General features: G+C 45.5%; 1 protein-coding gene across 1 annotated transcript in view; it reads right to left on the minus strand.

Annotated features, from left to right (window-relative positions):
* Window positions 1–5,988, minus strand: part of DNAI1 (dynein axonemal intermediate chain 1) — a 140,556-nt gene that overhangs the window by 24,431 nt on the left and 110,137 nt on the right. The window lies entirely within an intron of this gene.

Raw genomic sequence — 5,988 nt, forward strand, 5'->3', positions numbered from 1 at the left:
GACGTTTCTGTAACATAGTCTGGCGTCTCCCTGATATCATCATATAAACCTCGGCTACATAAGAGGTGGAAGGAAGGCGCTAAGCTCATTAATGAGGATTTATTACAATGATATCATTCAAATAGTAGAAACACAGCGTACCTAATATTGAATTTTTACACTGCACGGATTATTAAACATAATGTCAGCGTCTGATAATGGAAATCAGATTAGAAAACTCTGTTGTTGCCCCTCTGGTGATTCAGAAGAAGCAAAAGATAAAACATGGAGAATATCCAGCATCATCAGCCATTCACCATTAGTTACAAACAATCTAGAGTAATTCCTCTATATAGAGTCCGTATCTGATCTATAAATGGCGGCTCTGGATGGACAGTTGAATAAATGGCTTTATATATAGGATGTATCTGGTCTATAAATGGCGGCACTGGATGGACAGTTGGATAAATGGCTCTATATTTAGGATGTATCTGGTCTATAAATGGCGGCTCTGGATGGACAGTTAGATAAATGGCTCTATATTTAGGATATATCCGGTCTATAAATGACCGCTCTGGAGGGACAGTTGGATAAATGGCTCTATATTTAGGATGTATCTGGTCTATAAATGGCGGCTCTGGATGGACAGTAGGATAAATTATGTGAATGGAGGAGGAGAGGGGAGGGAAGGGGGTATGCAACATGATTTCTTCTCCTCCATTCACAGAATGCCTTGTATTCTTTGAAAAAAATACAAAGCTATTTGTGAATGGGCAAGGAGAGAGGAGGGGACGGGGATGTTTCACCGCCATAGACGCTGCCGTCATCCCCGCAAGTCCAGCGCTGTGTGTGGGATCCGGTGCGATTTTTACTAACTTACTAAGCTAGCCCGGTATGTAAAATAAAAATGTTCCCAGAGTTCAGCTTTAAGCTTCTTCTGAGCTATATAACTTTAGGTCTGGATTTTCATTTGGATAAATGGCTGTGAATTTCGGCTGCCTCTGCTCTATATTTAGGCCTTTTCTCAGCAGCCTTTTACAGGTTTTGCTGTCTGGACTGTTTTTGGCCTTTTGTAAATTCTCCACCTCATTTATCACCAACCAAGTTGCAAGGTGATTATCATGAAAGTTGAGACCAGAACGTGCTAATGGATACAGCGTGCGATCTGCTTAATATGCAATACTGCTAGTAGACTGCAAGGCGACAGAAGCGTAGACATAGAACATAAAAAGCCGTCTATAAAGTCTTTAGAAAGATACAGAGGTCCGTAAAAAGTATTGATTTTCTTACTGTGCAAGTCAGCCACACATACACGTGATACCCCTTTGACTACTGGAAGTTTAGTTGCCTCTGAAGCAAAGAGAAGCATTTAGACTGCCGACCTCCATCCCACAGAAAACCTCACGCTGCTTCATGTTATCTGGACTTCTGGGAGTCTTGTGATTCCTCTTAGCAGTTTAGTAACCCTTAGATTTGGTGGCTGCTTCTGTTTTGCAGTAAAGGTGTGACAGTATTCTATAGAACTGGGAAGGCTGAGAACATTGTTTGAGATTTCAGTCCTGTGCACAAGAAGATACAAGGACGGTGGACTTCTGATAAGGGCATACACGATATGTCATACCTTAATATGCCTTGCTCATTTGCATGGGCTGTCTAATGCATCACAACAGACCAAAGATTGTGCAAGTCTCGTTTTTTTAGTGCAGTGCACCGCAATACAGGTGCAGAAGAAATGGCATTGAGGTGAGAATGGCCCCGATTGCACCAACATCTAATTACGTGTATTACAGCGGGTTGCTGAAATGTGCACACTGGTGTAAATGGGTCTTAACATGTATTTTGTGTACTTGGAGAAAATGTAATTCCTCTGTGTGCAAATGCAGCTCCATAAAGACATAGGCAGCCGAGTGAATAACCCAGCCAAAGTGAAGTGAGCCCAAAGCTGTTCAGCTATTTACTTCTGGCTTTCAGCCATACATTGGCTAAAATCAGCCGCACATCGGCTGCACTTCAGTCATCCAAACATGCATGTTCAGCTGAGCTGAAGTGCAGAAGGACTTTGACTCAGCCGATCCAACATGTGGATCGGCTGAGCCGAAACTCCAGCAGCTCACTAGCTGTAGTTCGCCCCTATTCACATAGGGGCCGAACGGCAGTAAGTGAACAGCTGAATGCCGCAGAGCGCCATTTGGCTCGGCTATTCTGCTTGGTACCGAGGTACCGAGCTGAATAGCAAAACAGGTAAATGAATGGGAAAAAAAAATAGTTAAAAAAATATTTTCAAGATGTAAAGAAGTAATAACATTTAAAAGAAAAATAAAGATACTTTAAAGAGAAAAAAACCCCCAAAAAAACAATTGGGCGGCGCTAGCAGTGACATCTAGCTCCACCCAACTGTTTCCTGTTGGCCGGCACCTGCTAGACTTTTCTAGCAGGTCCGGGTCAATGAATAACAACTGGGCGGAACCGGGCTCACGGCCGGCTCTGCCCAGCTGTTATTGTTTAATGACCGATCAACGTCCCCAGGTCATTGGGGGACGCTGATCTGTCATTACAACTGGGCGGAGCCAGCCCTGAGATCACGGCTGGCTCTGCCCAGCTGTTATTTGCGGGATGAACGGCCGGTCCTTCTGCAGGTCGCTCTCCCCGCTTTGGCTGTCAGTTTGGATAAGTCGAGCTGAATCATATGCCGGTTCGACTGAACTGAAGGGCTCCGACGGCCAAGGAGAGCCGAAGGATCAGCCGAAGCTACGGCTGGATCCTTTGGCTCTTTAGTGAATAATCCAATAGTTTGAATAGTTTGGTGTGGAGGAACTCGAGTGCTCTGCACAAAGTCCTGACCTCAACCCTACTGAACACCAACTATGACCCAGGTCTTCTTGGCCAAAATCAGCACCTGACCTCACCAATGTTCTGTTGGCTGAATGGGCAAATTCCCAGACACCCTCCAGAATTTTGTGGAGAGTAGAGGATGTAATAGCCTCAAAGATGGGCCGACCCCATATTAATGCTTGAGGTTTAAGAATGGGATGTCCTGCGGAACTATTCCGTTATCTACAAATACGACACTGGGCGTCTTCATTACAAGAATGGTGATCCTCAAACAGACCCCTTAAGAGCTTTGAGCATACTTGCCTCCACTCCCCTGGTGGACCCAAACAAGTGTCGCTATTATATTCCACACTCAACTCCCTGAAGCGTTTTGACCTACACTCTTACCCTGCAAGGTGGTCTACTGACCTTAATCTTACTTGGACTGAGGAGGACTGGGGTAGGGTATGGAGCAACATCTCCCGATGCTTCTTTAATGTCACCAATATGGAAGTGGCATATAAGGTTATGTCCCGCTGGTACCTGGTCCCCACCCGCCTAGCCAAAATGTACCCAACCTCGTCCACTGCCTGCTTCCAGGGGGTGCACCATCCATGGCGACATGCTCCACACTTGGTGGACGTGTCTGTTTGCCTCACGATTTTGGACCAGAATCTTTTGCTTACTCTCCAGTCTGTTTCATACCCGCATTCCCAAGGATCTCACTCAGGCTCTGCTACACACTACCATACCCGGTCTAACCGCTTCTCAAAGATCCCTAGCACATCAGATCTTCTTGGCAGCCAAATAGACCCTAGCAAACAACTGGAAAAAACAAATCCTGCCATACCGCGAATTTACCTCAAGATTAGACAATATTATGACCAACGAAAGATTATGCAGTATTCTGAAGGATACACATGCCAAGTTCTTAACGATATGGGAACCTTGGGTACTATATCAACACCCGGACCTAAGCGGGGACACCATTAGACTTCTATAAAAGGCTGCTTATTCAATATTGGGAGTGCCTCTAGTTGGCAACGGACGGCTGCCCTTCTGACCTAAGCTTCAACACAACCAGCTGTGGCATCACACCGATGGATCTGATACCCAATCCACCCCCTCTCCCCCGCTCTTCTTCCCTCCCACCCTTTTCTAAAACTTTCCTCTAATCACTTCTTGTTAATAGGGACAGACGTATAGTAACGGTATTCAATTTGGACTTTTATGTACATTATAATCTGCGTACGTTGCTTGTATTGTACCCTATATGCAATGTCTCTTTTACCTGTGAAACCGAATAAAATACATTGTTAAAAAAAAAAAAAAGAATGGGATGTCCAACAAGCTCACATAGGTGTGATGATCAGGTGTCCTCAAATTTTTGGCCATATGGTGTTTCTTGGTCGCTGAGTGATTGACTTTTTTTTAGTGTTTGGAGCTCCAGAATCTCCAGCTATAAGTTGTTATCCAATGCAGGATGACCAGGGCATACCAGGCCAACCTCATATTCACACCCATGATTTAGGAATGGGATTTCCAACAAGCTCATATGGGTGTCAGGTGCCTACAGACTTCAGACCATACAGTATGGAACTGAATTCATGACTCCGATGGCAATACTTATAGAGCCAATATGCTGCACGTGGCTTTGACATTTTCCCTCCATGTATAAGGAATCCGATGTAGCTGCATCACAGCAATACAAACATAAACTGCAAACCGAATTCTGTTTGTCAGCAGAGCTGTGTAGGTCACATGGAGACACTTTACACTCCGGGGCGAATGCCACCACCGCTGTGTATTGTCGCAATGCGTGAAATGTTTGTGCAGGGTTATACTTATGAGGGATTCTGTAATTGTCCTGCAGTTTTATTACTCGAGGAATGTGCAGACTGACAAAAATTACATTCCCTCTAATGTCATTAAAATGGAAAAAGCCGCACATCTGCCACGTTGTTTTTCTTTTCTTCAAAAAGCTTTATTGTAACGCGGGTACGTTCACAATATCAGGTCCAAGCACATTGCTCTCCGCCAGGATCTGCTCCTTCTCCTCTGGGGAGTCATTACACAGGGCATGGTTGGACAGATACAAATGAGAGCAGAGACTCTACAGTACAGCAAATGCCTCTCCCCATATAATCAATACTAAACACTTGTCTTTTCCCCCGAGAAGTTTACTTGAGGGCGTCCCCCGGAGGCTGCGGCGCCCTGCGGTGTGATGCTTATTAGGTTTATTATTTACTGCCGCTTACAATTTAAGTGCTACGAGGGATAAGAATATAACCTAGAGAGCAGAAAAATATGCTTGTTAAAGTTGAACAGATATAAATGACGCAAATTGATGCATCATAAAGCTGAAGTTGAATGTGAATATATTTCCCCCCCCCGCCCCCGATCAAATATATGATTAAAACCTTTCCTCTTCAGCACTCCTCTCAATAGCCTGGATATAAGCAGTGGGCCGGCTCTTGGGAGGAGTTATGCAAATATCAAATTACCTCGATGGGTGGATGTCAGTCTGGGCATGCAGACCACCCTAGGTAATGGCCACATATGATGCTGAAACTGAAATCCAACAAATGCAAGTTGAGGGCCAGGGACAGTCAGGCTGGGGAGGAAAGAGCAAGAGGATGCTGAGCATCCTCCAGCCAGGAAAGGAGGCGGAGCTCTATGTGACTTGCTGCAGCTTCTGATGTACATTGTGAAAAGCTCCCAGTGTGCAGTGATATCATAGTAAGTCATTTCAGTCCAGGAGAGGAGCCAGTACAACTGTGCATGCTAAAGCAAAGGCCGGAGTTTAGATTTAAATGTACTTTTGCGAAAGGCAAGCATTGTAAGTACCCAAATATGATTGGTATCGGCCTTTTGCAGTCCCCTGTACAGTAGGGGCCACAGAGGGGGAGGGAGAAGCAGCCAAGGAGGCAATAATTTGTGCTGCAGTGCAAGGAGTAGGGATGTACCGGTACTGGTATCCATATCAGTGCCGATACTCGTACTCGCCCAAATGCTCCGATACTTATCCCGATACCGGAACTTCCGGTCAGAGGGAGATTTGCTCTGACCGGCAATGCTGCGAGGGAACATGGAGCTGGCTTCCCGGCCAATCAGGAAGCCAGGCAGCGGGTAATGACATGCTACCCGGCTTCCTGATTGCCCGGGAAGCCGGCTCCATGCTACCAGAAGTACCGCGAG

The sequence above is a fragment of the Nanorana parkeri genome, unplaced genomic scaffold (assembly GCF_000935625.1).
Source record: "Nanorana parkeri isolate BGI_ZX_2015 unplaced genomic scaffold, ASM93562v1 scaffold1765, whole genome shotgun sequence".
Taxonomy (NCBI): Eukaryota; Metazoa; Chordata; class Amphibia; order Anura; family Dicroglossidae; genus Nanorana; species Nanorana parkeri.